The sequence below is a fragment of the Chlamydotis macqueenii genome, chromosome 1 (genome assembly GCF_036417535.1).
Source record: "Chlamydotis macqueenii isolate bChlMac1 chromosome 1, bChlMac1.mat, whole genome shotgun sequence".
Taxonomy (NCBI): domain Eukaryota; kingdom Metazoa; phylum Chordata; class Aves; order Otidiformes; family Otididae; genus Chlamydotis; species Chlamydotis macqueenii.
This window is the reverse complement of record NC_141556.1, coordinates 54,227,898-54,244,502: the sequence shown is the minus strand read 5'-3', so window position 1 is coordinate 54,244,502 and position 16,605 is coordinate 54,227,898. Positions and strand designations below refer to the sequence as shown.

Below are 16,605 nucleotides of genomic sequence, written 5' to 3'. Positions count from 1 at the left end.
ACACCCCGCCCAGTGTGGTGCGGGAGACGCCTCTGCCTCACCTCGCGGATGCGCAAGCCAGAATGCGGTCACACAACTGCCTGGTGCTGCCCAGCTCTCTGCGCTTTCAGGACACGGCAGAGCAGCCCTGCTGCGCCCTGCCCCACGCCAAACCTACCTGTGACCCGCAGTCGCCGCCGCAGGGAGCCCTCCACACGTGGGGGGCGGAGGACAGCGCCTCCCCGCACCCTACTCCCCACCTACGGCCACCTCTGCGCGAAAACAGCAACGCGCATGCGCGCCGATGCCTGCACTGGAGCCGAGTCACGTGCTCCCATGCAGCGCGCGCCTAAGCTGCGCCGCGTTTGAGCGCGAGCGTGGGTGCGCGCAGCGGCGCGTGTGCAAAGCTGCAGCCCCGGAGCATGCGCACTACTGCCGCCACCGCCGCCGCCGCGCGGGGCAGCGTTCGGCACAGAGTGCTGCCGCTGACCGGCCGCTCGCGCCCCGAAAGCGACGTGCGGTACCTGTGCCCCTGTGTCCCGCGGCGGCTCCTCGCTCGGCGACCGCCGCCGCTCCCGCCTTCCCGGTGCTGCCGCCGTAGGTTCAAAATCGGAACCCGCTCCAGGCACCAACGCCGCCTCCCCTCGTCGCACGCGCCGGGCCGTTATGCAAATAAGCCCCGTGTCCCCTCCCCTCTCTCGAGTGGCCCCGCCCCCTCCGCGGGCACAGGGGCCGGCGGTGGGGGCTGCCTCGGAGCCGGCCAATCCCAGGGCCAGCCATCTTGGCGGCATGCAAATGAGCCGACGAGTTATTTAAATGAGGCGGTGGCTCCGCCCCTTGGCGGGCGGTGGCGGACGGTTATTTGCCACAGCGCGCGGTGGCCGAGGGGCGCGCGGCAGGCGTTGCTGCCAGAGGGCGCTGTGGTGGTGCCGGGGGCGAGGCGCAGCGGCAGGGCGGGAGCAGCCGGCCTGCCCACCCGCCCTGCCTTCGTTCCTTCTTTCGTTTCTTCTTTGTTCCTTCCTTCTTTCCTCCCTCTTTCAGCTTCCCGCCACAGCGGCTGTGAGCTGCGTGGCTCTGCAGCCTCTCTGACACCTCTGGAAGCTTGCACAAAGTGTGCTGGGCATTTCTGAAAATAACCTGTATTATCAGCTTCCTGCATCAGTCGCTGCGGCTCCCCCACCGCTGCTCTTGCCCAGGTTCTGGGCTATGTGCAGGGTAACTTCAAGTTTTCTCTATGACAGGCTGCACCTGGCCAAAACACAGAGGTTTGGGGTTTTTTTTAATAACCAGCTTTAGGTGTCAAGAGTGGCAAGAAACCAAACAGTACTGTTCGCTGTGCTTTAAGCGGATCTAAGGCAGGTGGCTCACCCTGGCTCAGCTGCAGGTCAAAACTGCAAGGGGCCATTTCCCACCCACCCTCCATTTCTGCCTAAGGGATGTTGAGTGGCAGGGAGAGAAAACGTGCTTTAAACTGAGCCAGAACTGGGCGCTGTTTGTACCGTAGCCAAAGGCAGGAATGACCATTGCCATGGTCTGTCCCATGAGGCACAGGTCAGGTCTAGCAGAGAGACTGGTGGCTGTATCCTTAGGTACACAGAAGGAACAAGAGCACTGAAGGACATGTGTAGAGTTTTCATCAGAAATGCTTATATACCGCCTGTGCTAATCTAATGCGGAGTTTCGAGTATCAGTCATCTACTAGGCCTGTAAAGGAGAGTCCCATTCCTTCCTTGTTACAGCCAATAAAATTCCCATTCTTCCTACTGAAGGTGTGAAAAATGGCATCCTGATTTATCAACTTCAAGAGAAAGCTAAATATGAATTAAGTTATATTCAGTCGCATACAGACCAGGCTGACCATCAGAGTGCTCTGTTCCTGTATGTTGTCAAACATACCTATGACACAGCCATTGTAAAGGTCCTGTCAGATGTGCGTGGTGGATTGAGGGGCAGTGTTTTAAGATGCTGCCATTCCCAGAGGTTTGCTTGACAAGCTTGCACTGCACAGCCGAGATGGAAGAAGGAAATGTTTATATGTGCCCATAAATCTCTGCAAACACATCAGCAAAAGTGCTTTAAGCGGGTGGACTAGCCTGGGAACTTGAACAGCTGAAGTGTGAACATATCCCTTGCTCTGCTGTCTTCGCTACAGGCATGACAATTTTTAAGAGAAAGTGCGGCAGACACTTGCAACAGTAATTTCTTAAACTTTCATAGCTAGCTTTATCAAGCTGCAGTGCAATACTGGAATGTTTTGTCTTGGAAAAAGGGATACTTGAATTTTAGTTGAGTCTTTTGTGGTTTTGCGTACAGAGGACAAGGCATTTCAGAAAGAAAAGGGTAGAGCTATCCAGAAGTGCACAGTTGCTAGCCGTGCCTGTTGTTTAATTTGAAATGTCACTGCTGGTGAGCATTTCGCAGGGTCCATGCATATACATCCTTTGAGAGTCAATCAGGAGTGAACGCTCTATGGCTAAAAGATGCATGTTTTCCAAAGACTTGAGTATTAGTATAGCCATCTCTTTGGATAACTATTGGTGTTACTCCAAACTTAATTTACTATGGAAGCCGTTACAGCAACATAGTATTTTGTCCACTGCAGTGCATTTCATGCACCTACAGGGAGAATGAAGAAGGTTTTGTCACCCTAAAAAAATATAGTTTGTCGAGTCTGCATTTAGGTATGAGTTTGCTGCTACAAGCTTGATTTTTTTTTTTCCTCACAAATAAATAGAAAATACAGAAATGCACCAAGAAATTAATGATTACAAAAATCTTTCTTGGACCTTTGAGGAAAATATAGTACTGAAAATCTGAGTGCCTCAAAAAATTCGTATTTGTCAGGCCTAATACCTGTCTCCATTTGGTGACATGACCCAGTTTAATCAGCAACTGAGGTGACCCATTGACCACTAGAAGAGATGGGATGCTGTTGATTGTGATTATCCCTAGATAATCTAGATTGCTGGCAATCTTGGAAGTGTTTATAAGTCTACTTATAAACATGCTACTGTTCTTTTAAATGCTGAAAAATCCAGCTGTCCAGAGTTTATATGTTGTTTATGAGGACAGAAACCGAGAAACCTCCAAAAGAAGTTCAGAGAGCCAGTTCTGTAATGAAATATAGAAACATGAAACTTGCCTTTGAAATCTCACACTTAAATAGTATGCAAAAGTTTCAGTGAGGCCCAGTAGACCAATGGCTGTTTCTTAAGAACTACTCATAAATATTTCAAGTGTTGTTTAGAAAGGCTTTTTTTTGGGGGGGGGGTAGTTTTGTTTTGGTTTTAATTATTAATAAATTAAACACTTACTTGAAAGGTGACAGGAAACAAATGCATTCAGTTTTATATAGAATTGCCTAGAAATTTAACTCGGTGTACAGATTCTTTTTTTGCAAAGACAGAACATGATCCCATTCTTCAGTAAAGCTTTACAACAATGACAGAAGTGGCATATAGTAAGTTTCTTTGCTCTAAAACAGTTATAGAAAGACAAACTATTAAAAAGCAAACAAACAAAGTCAGTTAATTTTGTTTTCAGAACTCCTTGTTGTTGATCACCAAGATAATAAAGATTAACAGAAAATCAGCATCAAAATATTTTTAAACGGAAAATGTATTTTAATTCTTGTTTTACTTAGAACAAATTATGTTAACATGTTCCTCATGATATCATAGCCATTTTCTATCATTACAAATACATATCAGATTATTTATCATCACCTAAAAATGGGTTTATAGAAAAACTAAAGAATACGCCCCATAATATTTTTTTTAATGCCAGTGTTCTTTTTTCAACTTCTTTCTCAGGCAGTATTACCATTCAGCCTTAAAAGCAAAAAAAAAACCCAACCTGTATTTTACTTATTTTGTTAATGTACTCCACAGTTGTGTTAATTAACTCCGAAGTTGTATTAATGTAGCTGTTAGAGCAAGTGCCTGCCCTGCTATGGCATTTTAGGTACAGTATAAGCAGTAGGTTGACATCCCTAAATTTGAAGAGCAATGACCATTTTGAATTATCAGTTTAGTCATTTGAGAAAGCAAAAGTCCAGACTTCTGTCAACTGCTCTCGCTGAAGTCTGACTGGTCATAAATCTGAAAAAGCAATGGCATCAGTTTATATTGCTTGGACTCTTTGCCAGAAGAAAGTTAAAATAAAAAAAAATGTTGAGAAAATACAACTACAGCAGCTTTTCTTTATTTACAATTTTTTTTTTTTTCCTGTGAACGTGACTCGTAAATCAAGCACTGCACTGGAGTTAAATTTACAAGATATGGAAATTGTAATACCAGAGAAAAGTAGGTGTCCATGTAGTTCACTTTCCTGTCTCAGGACTCTGCTAATATGTTCAGGCATTGTAATGATAAACACAGAGGAAAAACCAATAGTTTCCAATGCACTTTACAAAAATAATTAAAAAAAAAGTATGTTATGTGCAACAGAATTTCTTGATGTTCTCAATTCTCCACTGAACTTGTCTTGAAATATGCATATAACATTTCATTTTCTTATTTCAAAGTAACTGTTGTAGGACAGCTCCCAATCTATGAACGACATATCACTAGTAAGCTGATTACATGATCCTTCTTTCTGTATGTCCAACTGCGTTAGAAAAATTAGGCTTAACACCTTAAATATTTCCCAAATATTAACTCTCTCCATGTGATTTAATAATTGCTAATGGAGGCATTGCAGTTACAAGTGGGAATTATAAAAGGAAAAAAAAAGGAAAGTGATGCACAAAAGAAAGATAGTTCTCAATATGAAAATGATCTTTATATATACAGAAAGCTACTGACTTTTAAAGAAATCAAAATATGATCATAAGAAATGGTTAGCAATAGGGAAAAAAGTTATTTTATTTGTAATTTTACTTTTAAATCATTGCTGGAAAATGTATATTTACAAGAGGTCACCTTCCTAAATGGACAACACTTTTGAGCCAATAAGATTTACATTAATCTTTCTTGGTAATTGACTAGATTAAAAATATTTCTTGCATAGTAATAGTATAATAGGATGGAATGATTATGACTCCTCTGATTATAAACAGTTCCTATGCAGGGCAAAAGAAACACCATAATACCAGAAACTAATTTAACTAACAGAAATATTTCTGGCAATAAAAAAAGTATATCCCTATCTGACAACATAATCCGTGATTTAATTACTCATTTGGGAATGCAAGAATTTCACTAGGGAGGCTTAAAATGTCACTGAACAGGCATTGCACGATACCTTCCTGGTGAAGAAAAACAGAGAAGATTTAAAAAATTCCTTTTTCATATAAGGGCATATTTTTTAAATATGCAGGAAGAAATCTATGAAAATACATTTAAGACATTTCCTAAACTTTTAAAAAACATAAATGTAACAATATACAAAGAGCACGAACATGGTAAATGTAACCAAAACACTTGAGGAAATTTTACTGTAATGAATTAAAGCGGTGTAAGGCATGTTCACTTAGATTATTTTTCACTGTAGATTAAGTACTTTCCTGTAATTTGACTTTTGTAAAATATGCTAATATTATCTATTACCTCTAAGGATAATAAGAGGATTTGGGTAAAATTCCGAAATCTACTCTTTTCCTCTCTGATTTAATAGTTTTTTAAAATAAACTTTACTAATCATGAAGTATATATTCTGCTGCTCAGGTGTTTTCTGATCAAAATTACTCTGGGGAGACTTTGCTGTATTAACTAACTCATTTATTTACTAAGCAGATATGTTTAGGTTAAACATCTACCAATCATTTTTTTCCTCTGAGTTGTCCTCTCCCTTTGCTATGTTCCACCTCCACCGTAACAGAAGAGATGTAACTTTATTTGTGGCTTTAGTAAGAAAATTATTGAGCCAACTGCATCTTGGGCTGCATCAAAAGAAGTGAGGTCAGCAGGTCGAGGGAGGCGATTCTGCCCCTCTACTCTGCTCTCGTGAGACCCCACCTGGAGTACTGGGTCCAGCTCTGGAGCTCTTCCTTCTTATGTTAAAAAGGAAGTGGACCTGCTGGAACGAGTCCAGAGGCAGGCCACAAAGATGATCAGAGGGCTGGAGCACCTCTCCTATGAGGACAGGCTGAGAGAGTTGGGGCTGTTCGGCTCTGGGGAGACCTTAGAGCAGCCTTCCAGTACCTCAAGGGAGCCTACAGGTAACACTAGGAGAAACTCCTCAGCAGGGCCTGTTGTGATAGGACGAGGGGTAATGGTTTCAAAATAGAAGGGGGTAGATTCAGACTGGACATTAGGAAAAAAATTTTTACAATGAGGGTAGTGGAACACTGGTTCAGGTTGCCCAGAGAGGTGGTGGATGCTCCATCCCTGGAAACATTCAAGGCCAGGCTGGATGAGGCTCTGAGCAACCTGATCTAGTTGGAGATGTCCCTGCTCCTTGCTGGGGGTTGGACTAGATGGCCTTTAAAGGTCCTTTCCAACCCAAAACATTCTATGATTTTATGATTCTAAAATTGTATTTTGTACCATAAAGACTGATATAATTCAGTGGTAAGTGCGGAGTTCAATGATGCAGAAGTAGTGACAAAACCATGTTTTTATAGCTCGTTAAATTTGTTTCTACTACACTAATTTATCAGTATTTTAAGATACAACCAAGTAGCACCTGCACCATGAATTCTTGTGCTTAAAATCCAGCTAAAGACTCTATCACACTTTGAAAGAATAAGTAATTTTAACAAAATGTGACCTGATTGACAATTGGAATCTATTAAATGAAGGCCCTTTTCCAAAGGGTCTAAAAGTTAAGTCAATTGTAAGCACTGATCAGGAATCTGTTGTAAAAAAGAGCTTTACTCCTATTGTCCCACTTATTCTTTGATATGAGAAAGTTGTGGAACCTAGTTGTAAAAACAGAATTTGATATACTGGAGAAACTTGAAGCTATAAAAGCTCTTCCGGTTTTAGCGATTTCTCTTGCAGTTTATTTTCAATCACTAGAAGTATTCATGTGGTGGCTGTGGAACAATCTGGTTTTCATTGAGTCTTTTGACTATGTAACTTACTTCCTGAAGACAGTTGTCTTTCTGTTACTTCAGAGATAATTGCTCTAGAAGCAGCAGGGTTTGGAAGATGCCTTTCCTCCCCTAAAAATGCAAAGTATTACTGCAGTAACTTTGTTATTACAGTAGAGGTTTAGAAATTAGTACTCAGCTTTAACTTCCACAATATTTCTTAGATGCAGGGTGCTTGGCCTCCAAATTACACTCCTAAAGTTTTATTAACATGTCTCATTAAGTTTTATCCAATACATTTACCTGTTTTTAGAAACTGATGAAGAAATGTAAAGAATATTTCATATATTTCCTCCTTGGGAGGATGTTTTGATCTGTTGGAAGAAATTGATCTGAACATCACTCTGGAATGTAATAAATATGGGATGTCTTCAGTAAATTAACTATGCAAATAATCTGAAATGTGTGGGCTAGTTTTTGTGTAGTCATGTTACTGACTTAGGTTAAATAAAGAAAATATTTGACCTTTTTGAATGTTTAGAAGTGGAAATACTTTCTTTAAAAGAAAAATTTCTATGCTGTTTAAGAAGGCTTAACCTCGGGATGAATCAGTTTCTTTTCTCATATTTTTTTTCTCAGCTCTAACCTTGGGTTTTTTTCAATGTAATACCAACTTTAGATCTTTCTAGAAAGTGGAAGACTCATGGGTTGATGAGTCCAAGCGGTAACACTGGTAATAAATTTCTCAATAAATGATGTGTACCTGCAGGAAATTACCAGTGAAGAATCAAGCAGAGTGGTTTAGTAACAACTTAAAAAGGTAAAATACTTGGGCTTAGCTGCAGTTAAGCCAGTCTTAACTTTTTCAAGAAGATGTTAATTACAAGATCATTGGTATTTAAGAATAATTAAGAATTAAGAACAAGAATTTAAGAACAATTAAGAATTTCATGATCTCCTCGGTTTTATTTTGAAAGGTGTCTCTTTTATTTTTTATCTTAAACAGGGATGATTGGCCTTGTATTGACTTGCTGGAGGCTTTGTAAATAAAAATTTGGCTGTCAGAAAAGGGTCGGAATGTAACAGTGTGCTTGTTTGGATTTATCTATTTATTGTTGTTTGGTTTATTACTGTTGTACTTCCTGTTTGGGTTTAATTTTCTCCACAGTGACTTAAAGTGAAAAGGGCAACTTAAAACTCACTGTATTTATGCCAAACCTAAAAAAAAGCAATCGTACTTATTAAAAAAAAAAAAAGAAAAGAACTCTTTGAAGTTGTGGGCTTTCTCAGTGTTAAGTTGCCCGTTATTTTTGCTAGAAATCATTATCTTGCCTTTAAAGCTTTTTCCAAATTGAAGTTGTCATCTGGTATTTTTTACCACAATTTGGGTACTTTCTCATTACTTCCTCCTATATGTTCTTTTTATTATGTGGTAAAACAAGATCAATACCTCTTCTATAAATATAGCTTAGAAAATATCAAACAGTTCTTCCAGTACTGAGGCAGGTGACTAAGCAAAACATGTGATATTACCTGATCCTGATTACAGTCAACAAATGGAGAACTCAGCACCTGTCCATTGCCAATTACCACCATCTTACTTAATAATGTATTTAATTTCCATGACTCAGCAGAATAATTTTATATTATTTCTCCAAATGTTGATGTACTTGGGGAAGTGAGAAAAGAGCTCTTATATTTTTGAGGTAGGAGTCCTACAGATCAAAATATATACACATACACTCTTGAAGGAAGGAAGGAAGGCAGGAAGGAAGGAAGAGAGGCTTAGGTTGCCTCTTCTGCCCCTTTCTCCAGGGAGGCATGGTCCTCAAAATGTGAAGGAGCCACCATTGAGAAGACCTTCTTAGAATTTGGCTAACAGGCTAACATGCACACATAGAAACAATCTTATCCTTCTACCAGTGTAGTAAGGCTCTTTCATAGAGACATTCCCTATGATGTATGGACCCAAAATAACTTCTTGATTCCCTGTTTTGTGTGAGATGCATCTCTTCTATACTAGCCATTCCCTGTGGCTGTGAGGGCTGTAAAAAGTGGATGGCTACTTGCCTATGATAAGAGAAGAGTGGAAATTAAAAGGAAGAGGACCAGCTGATTACAACAAATAGCAGGACTGAAAGTAGAGCTGACAAACATTTATCTTCTCCATCCATTCCACTTACCACATCCCTTAATGTCCTCATCCTCTGCCACAGTTGCAACCTACTCTCCTTCCACCCATTCCACTTCTTCATTGTCTATAATCTTTCTCCTCTTCCAGCAGCCTTCTGTGTGCTTTTGTTCCTTAACCATGCTAAGATTCTAAGAATCTGCAAGTGCTATTACCTGTTCAAGTTCAGGGGCTGCATGTCTTGCAACTGTTGAATCAGGTGTTACCAAAGCTTGTTTTCCTTTGATCCCAAACAGTTCCATTGTTTGGGGGAGACGATTCATTATTTCAATTATTTATCAAAATATTTTCATTTTGTTTTGAAAACAGCTATGAAATGTAGCTGCTCTACAAGTGTACAGTCCATTGCTTGTGACTGAAATATCATGAGCAGGTGGGAAAGGGTATTCTGAGTTGCTCATCCACCATTTGCTTGTACAACTGGGTTGGTATGAACTGGGTTTATCCTTTCCATGGCTATGGGTGTGTTATTCAGATTCCTAGTTTCCATTCATCAGAAATGGCACTGGAGAGAGTTAAAGCTGAAAATATATAATGTTAGTTCTACCCTACTATCCTGCAAAATTGTCTCAAGATTGTATGTACAAAAATAACCACTGAAGCCTGATTTGATGCTGTGGTAAGAACATAGTCACCACAGAACAGGTACAGCAGCTGTTTTATTCCATATAACCATCTAAAATATATAAATAATAATTATGTTTCCTGTAATTTCCAATGGCATATGGTACTAAAATCAAACTGGAGTAATTAATAGTGAACCTTTATGGAAGTACTTAAAAATCTTAGTCCTGGACTCTAAGACATGAATGCACTGACTGCTCTGCTATGGTGGGTTTGCCACGGCCAGCAGCCAGATGCCTACCCAGATGCCGTCTCTCTCCCCCTCCTCAACAGGACAGGGGGAGAAAACTGGTTGGAAAAGCTCATGGGTCAAGGTAAAGATGGAGTTGGCTTTCCAGTTACTGTCACAAGCAAAACAGATTTGACTTTGGGAAACTTAATTTATTGCCAATTAAAATACATTTACATTGTGAGAAACAAAAACAAAAATTAAAACAATACCTCCCCTCCCTCTCAGGCTCAACTTTGCTCCTTCACTCCTGACTCCTCTAACTCCTTCCCAGCAGTGTAGGGGGGATGGGGGATTATGGTCAGTACATAACAGTTCCTCTCTGCTGCTCCTTCCTCCTCAAACTTTTCCCCTACTCCTGCTTAGGTCCTTCCATGGGCTGCAGTCCTTCAGGATAAACCTGCTCAGCATGGGTCCTCCACAGACTAGAGTTCCTTCAGGATATGTCCACCTGCTCCAGTGTAGGGTCCTTCGCGGGCTGCAGTGTGGATACTTCTTCCACCATGGTCTCTCTCACAGGCTTCCAGGGAATATCTGCTCCGCTGTGGTCCTCTCCACAGACTGCAGGAAATACCTGCTCCACGGGCTGCAGGGGAATCTCTGCACCAGTGCCTGGAGCACTTCCTCCCTCTCCTTCTTTGGTCTTGGTGTTCAAAGGGTTGTTTCTCACACCATTGTTCCTCACTCCTACTGCCGCACAGTGTTTTACGCTTTCATAAGTGTGTCTTCCCAGAGCTGCCACCAGGTTGGTGGATGAGCTCAGCTGGGTCCTGTACTGGGTCTGTTGCAAAGCCGGCTGGAACCAGCTGTGTCTGGCATAGGGCAGGGGTGTGAGAGGCCACCCCTGCTGCTCCCCTGCTACCAAAACCTTGCCACTTACATGCAGTACATTCCTCCCCTTGCCTTTGTGAAAGACATTTTTGTCATTAAAATAAACATTCATCACACATCTCCACAAACTTCACTTACAACATCAACAAAAAATTCCCCACATCAAAATCAAAGTAACACTATCACAACACTGACAAGGGTGAACAATATATACATGCAATAAAGCTCCACTTGTCCCTTCACCACAACAAAAATTCCCAACACCAGTATAAAAGCTCCCCCAAATTATTCCACTCCCTGGCGATGTCCTATCTGAGTTTTGCCCATTACCTTTCCCAATTACTGCCGTTATCTCAAATTCCTTGAGCCCCATGTTGGACACCAAAAAGGGCTGTGGTGGGTTAGCCTTGTCTAGCAGCCAGACGCCCACGCAGCTGCTCTCTCACTCCTCCTCTTCAACAGGACAGGTGGAAAAAATAGGATAGACAAGCTTAGGGTAGTTGAGATAAAGACAGCGAAATCACTCGTTACTGCCACTGGCGAAACAGACTCAACTTGGGAAACATTAATTTAATTTATTGCCAATTAAAATTGATTTTGGTAGAGAGAAATAAAAACAAAAATTCAAACACCACCTTCTCCCCCTCCCCTATCTCAAACCAAAAAGAGTCAAATGTTCCTATTGTGTAATAAATCATATATTTTCCTTTATTGTTTGTTTTCTGATAAAAATGCTGAAACATTCGTTCCTTTTACCACAAGCTGCTACTTGTTTTCTTTGTTTTATTCTGTTATAGTATCACAAGTTGACATTTTAATGTTTTCTTGATGTAGCTTACTGCATAAGTCAAATTATTAATTATTAACAAAATAATCTTTTCAAATGTACCTCGTTTGTTTCAAAAGGAAGCAAACAACTTTTAAAAAGTCCAAACAAAACATTTTCTCATCATACTTGGTGTCTTCCTTAGGATGGAGCAGGGAGAGGTTTCTAAGGAAGTTCTTTCTGTGGCAAAAATACCCCTCTTGGAGCAGGAGGAAGAGAAACAGATCCTGCAGAAAATCCATAGATACATGGAGAAAGTTATGCTGTCAGTTAACAGCGTGTTCTAAATGGTTATAGCATCCTTGAGCAAGTTCACTCTTTATTTTGCTTTTTCACAGCAGCCCCACTTTCCATAACCCAACCAATAACTCTTTAGGATTTAATGTGAAAGAAAAACTGGTTTCATATTAAGTTGTATTATTGTGGGGGGTTTGTGTAGCTGGAGGGAGCGGTTACAGTGGCAGCTTCTGTGAGAAGCTGCTAGAAGTTTCTCCTTTGTCCCATGGAATCGCCACTGGCTGGGGCCAAGCCAATTGGTGACGGTGATGACCCCTCTGTGGAGGAAAGGGAGAGGGAGAGGGAGAAGGGCTGAAATATGTGAGAGAGGGACCTCATGCTGGAGCAGGGGAAGAATGTGAGTGGCAGAAAATGACATGTGATGAACTGACTGCAACCCCCATTTTCTATTTCCCCTGTGCTGCTTGCAGCAGGGGGTGGGGGGTGCAGGGAGGGGAGGTGGAAATAGTTGGGCATTGGAATTCAGTTAAGCCTGGGAAGAGGGGAGGGGTGGGGAGAATGTGTTCTTAAGATCTGGTTCTATCTCTCATTATCCTGCTTTGATTTTATTGTTAATAAATTGCATTCGTTTCCCCAAGTCGAGTCGAGTAATGTTAACTGTTGAATGATCTCTCCCTGTCCTTATCTCGAACCTTGAACCTTTTTTATATTATCTCATCCCATTCCCTCAGAGGGAGGTGGGGAGGGTGAGTGATCAGCTGCGTAGTGCTTAGTCCCAAGTGAGAGCTAAACTACGACAATTATATTAATAATACTGCTTAATTAAATGTCAAAACTACTAGAAATATATTTAATTGAAAACTCAGGCATTTTACATTTATAAACACTTCATGTGTGACTTCAGTGTATCCTGGTCTTGTGTCTCTAAAGAAAAAAAAAGATCTCTCTAGAACTGAACATGCTAAATACTCCACCCTCATGATGCTAGTACTGAGTTGCCTGAAATAAAAGGAATGCATCATTTTTAGTGTATCTGACAGTAACAGTCAGCTTCCAAAATACAATTTTTTTTTTTTAATGTGATGAATAACAGAGAAGTAAATATTCCACAAGACTTGAATAGCACACTTTCTACACAATATTTGATTAACAATAGACCTGGCCAACAACACAATTAATTGTCAGAAATATCACTTGAATATTTGCTACATTTTGAAAGAATATATCCATTAAAAGCTGCTTAACTTATGAAATGTAACCAAGTATATTTTATTTCTTTACATCCTCCTCTCCACAATCTCTCTTCCATTCCTGTCCTCAAAACTTGACCCATGAAAATGTATTTTGGAATTGCATTGGAATCTGGTCAGGAGACTCACTGTGAAGGGACAAAGCTCTGAGGAAAAGACATGAAACCCTCAGCTGAATAGTAGGCTCCTTTCAAATTACTGAGGTTTTTAAGTGCATTCCTCTCTAGTTTCCTGTGTATTTTCCTGTTTCCTTTTGTACTAGTCTCATGCTAATGTCCAGCCCATTCACTCCTGAGGTGTGTCCACATGTTTCTGTCTCACCTGTTCCACCAGGTCCAGGCTCTGGTATCTCTTTTGCTTTACCCTTTCCCAGCATGTCTGTGGCTTTCACTTCTCCCTGAGACATGGAATTTTTCAGGGCTTCTCTAATCAGTTGACAAAAGAGCAGGTTCACTCACATTTTTGGTCATCCATCAGTGAAACCGATGAGGAACTACATAGCTACCTGTAAGGCAAACTTGTAAGCTACAGCATTGGAGCAACAGCAGAAAATCAAACTTGTTCTTTGTATATCCATCTCAGCTGTGAGGATTGGCATTATTATACAACACTCCTCAAAAGGAATTGATGCTCTTTATCCAGGAAAGCCACCTACCTGTTACAAACAGCTAAAAGGTTTGCCATGTTTCAAGTTTTGCTTGGATGAGGAATTTTCTTCCGCTTTGCAGGCTTTTCTCTTTTTAGTGGCCTTGCTCCTTCTACTTTTAAAATGGCTTCTTGCAGTCACTCAAAAGTAACATCCCATTTGCTAGAGGGGTTTTGGTTTTCCACTATACCATTCTGCTTCTTGCTAAGGATTAGCACCATGGTTTTACTTCCTACTTCCTTGCTAGTTCACCAGCAGAGTAGTAAGAGTGGTTCCCTAGAACAGGAAACCAAATGTTTTTAGGGTTTTATTTCCCACTTGAAATGATCCCTTCACAATGGCGCCGCTCGGGCCATGTGTACTCTTCAACTCCCTCAGCCACCTTTGGAGAAACCTACTTCCACTAACATATGGCGTATATGGAAGTAAAACAAAATATGTCTGCCCATTAGCCTAGCTGTGACCGTGGTAAAGCTCGTGAAGGGTCGCAGTGTGGCCTCCCTGAACTCCCAGTCTGTACTTTTAGTGAACAACACTTTCTCTTTTTTTTTTTTTTTCAGAGCCGTGGAGCAGCCAAGACCTCCTCAAAATGCATGAGGCAGAGCTGAGGGTGCCGCCTGGGCCTGGCACCTCCAGACAAAAGGTGGAGAGGAGGGCGACCTGGGCTCCTCCGCGGCTGGGGCCTGCCTGCGAGGTGTGGGGCATCCCAGGGGCCCACAGGGCCTCCCAGCCAGGGGCCGCCATGGCGCCTGGCCGGGAGGGGGCGGGGCGCGGGGAGCCGTCACTGTGGCAACGCGCGGGAGGTAAGCGGCGTTGCCTAGCAACCGGGGCTCCGGGCACGAGGCGCCTCTCGAGAGTTCGGCACGGGGGGGGGGGAGGGGGAGAGGGGAGGGGGGAGGGAAGGGAGCTGGAAGCCGCCTTGAAAATAGGGCCGCAACTGGGCAAACAGAGGGCCGAGGGATGGGGCTGAGGCTGGAGAGGCCCAACAGGCATGGGAAGGGGCCGGGGAAACCAGGGTGGCATGGGTCTGGCGCTGTGGGGCCTGGCTGCGGCCACTCCAGGGGAAAGCTGCCCGCACCCGCCGCTCGTCCTGCAGATTGGTGGTCTGCTCCCCTGCTCCTTCCTACGCGTCGGGCGAGTGCAGCCAGGGGAAGCTGTAAAGTGCGCAGTGACGTGAAGGGATGTTACCGAACGTCCCTGCCCCAATTTGGGTTTTCTTGGTGGAGACCGAGCTCAGAAAGAGCTCATTGCGCGTATTGCTCTCATGCTGCAGAGTTGCTTTCTAAAACCGTGTCACTGGGGCAGTACTTTTCATTTCTCAGTAGCATTCATAATGCCAATAGGTAAAACCATTCCTTGAAATAGAATGTCTACAGAGACTTGCGGAAATCTAGACTTTTTATCCCAACAAAAGAGGTCACAAGTGACAGAGGTCCAGAGGAAGCTAACAGAGCCAACCAGATGTCTGTATAATGACAGTTGATTTTATTTGTTTTTCTGTGCTAGATGTTACGAAAATTCACAACTGGCTCGTGCTGACTTTCCATTTGTCCTTTCAAAAAACATGTCAAGGGCATGTTGTGAAAACTGAAAGACATGCCCTGTGGATGTTCTAAATCACAGCAGTCAGGAAGCCTGTCGGGGTTGTAGTCTCTGTATCAGAACTGCCTGCTGCAGCCCGCACTCCATCTGATGTCAAAGAAATTGCTCCAGTATGACACCTTCCTATCACTACTGCAGCTTCACTCAGACCTGAACTGTTAAACATAGTCAATTTCTACATCACAATATGGAAACCAGGTCTACAAGTTCATCAGACATGCGCAATGTCTGCAATGTGCTCTTGCAGCCCAGAAAGCCAGCCGCATCCTGGGCTGCATCAAAAGAAGAGTGGCCAGCAGGTTGAGGGAGGTGATTCTGCCCCTCTATTCTGCTCTTGTAAGACCCCACCTGGAGTACTGGGTCCAGCTCTGGAGCCTCCAACATAAGAAGAATGTGCACCTGTTGGAGGGAGTCCAGAGGAGGGCCACGAAGATGATAAGAGGGCTGGAGCACCTCTCCTATGAGGACAGGCTGAGAGAGTTGGGGCTGTTCAGCCTGGAGAAGACTCCAGGGAGACCTTATTGCAGCCTTTCAATACTTAAAAGGGGCTTATAAGAAAGATGGGGACAGACCTTTTTAGTAGGGCCTATAGTGATTGGACAAGAGGTAATGGTTTTAAACAAAAAGAGAGTAAATTCAGACTAGATAAAAGGAAAAAAAAAATTTACAGTGAGGGTGGTGGAACACTGGAACAGGTTGTCCAGAGAGGTGGTAGATGCCCCATCCCTGGAAACATTCAAGGCCACGCTGGACGTGGCTCTGAGGAACCTGATCTGGTTGGAGATGTCCCTACTCCTTGCAGGGGGGTTGGACTAGATGACCTTTGAAGGTCCCTTCCAACCCTAGCTATCCTATGATTCTATGATTATGTATTCTAAGATACAGCAAATAAAAATGTATCCACTTTTGATCTTCTTGAGTTTCATTCTGCTCCAGGCATTAAACTTGCATCTCTTGCGTCCACAAAAGAAACCAATTCTGAGCTTTTTCCATTACTGTCAAACTGTGTAGTGGGAAAGAATTTTCTGATTGTGTTGTTAAAATCCCACATGGCAGTCTGAACTCCTGATAATAGACCTATTCTACAGGTCTTCTGTTTAGCATTTTGGAATTGCTGTTTTAGTATAAACTTTCCTACCAACTGTGAAGTGGGTAGGTTAAGGAGCAGCTGATGAACAGCCATGCTAGATGCAAGTATCTAGGCAGACTCACTG

At 42.5% G+C, this 16,605-nt stretch overlaps 1 protein-coding gene across 7 annotated transcripts in view; it reads right to left on the bottom strand.

Moving 5' to 3' along the window:
* ATF7IP (activating transcription factor 7 interacting protein) overlaps positions 1–629 on the bottom strand; it is a 110,987-nt gene extending 110,358 nt beyond the window's left edge. For 4 of the 7 annotated variants that reach the window (XM_086751611.1, XM_086751622.1, XM_086751541.1 and 1 more), the window contains exon 1: positions 504–621. The gene's annotated coding sequence lies outside the window, so the exon portion shown is untranslated. Of the gene's footprint in view, positions 1–157; positions 342–503 lie in introns of those variants that run through there. The other 3 variants (XM_086751550.1, XM_086751592.1, XM_086751576.1) reach the window with 2 other exon arrangements.
* Positions 630–16,605: the final 15,976 nt, after the last annotated feature.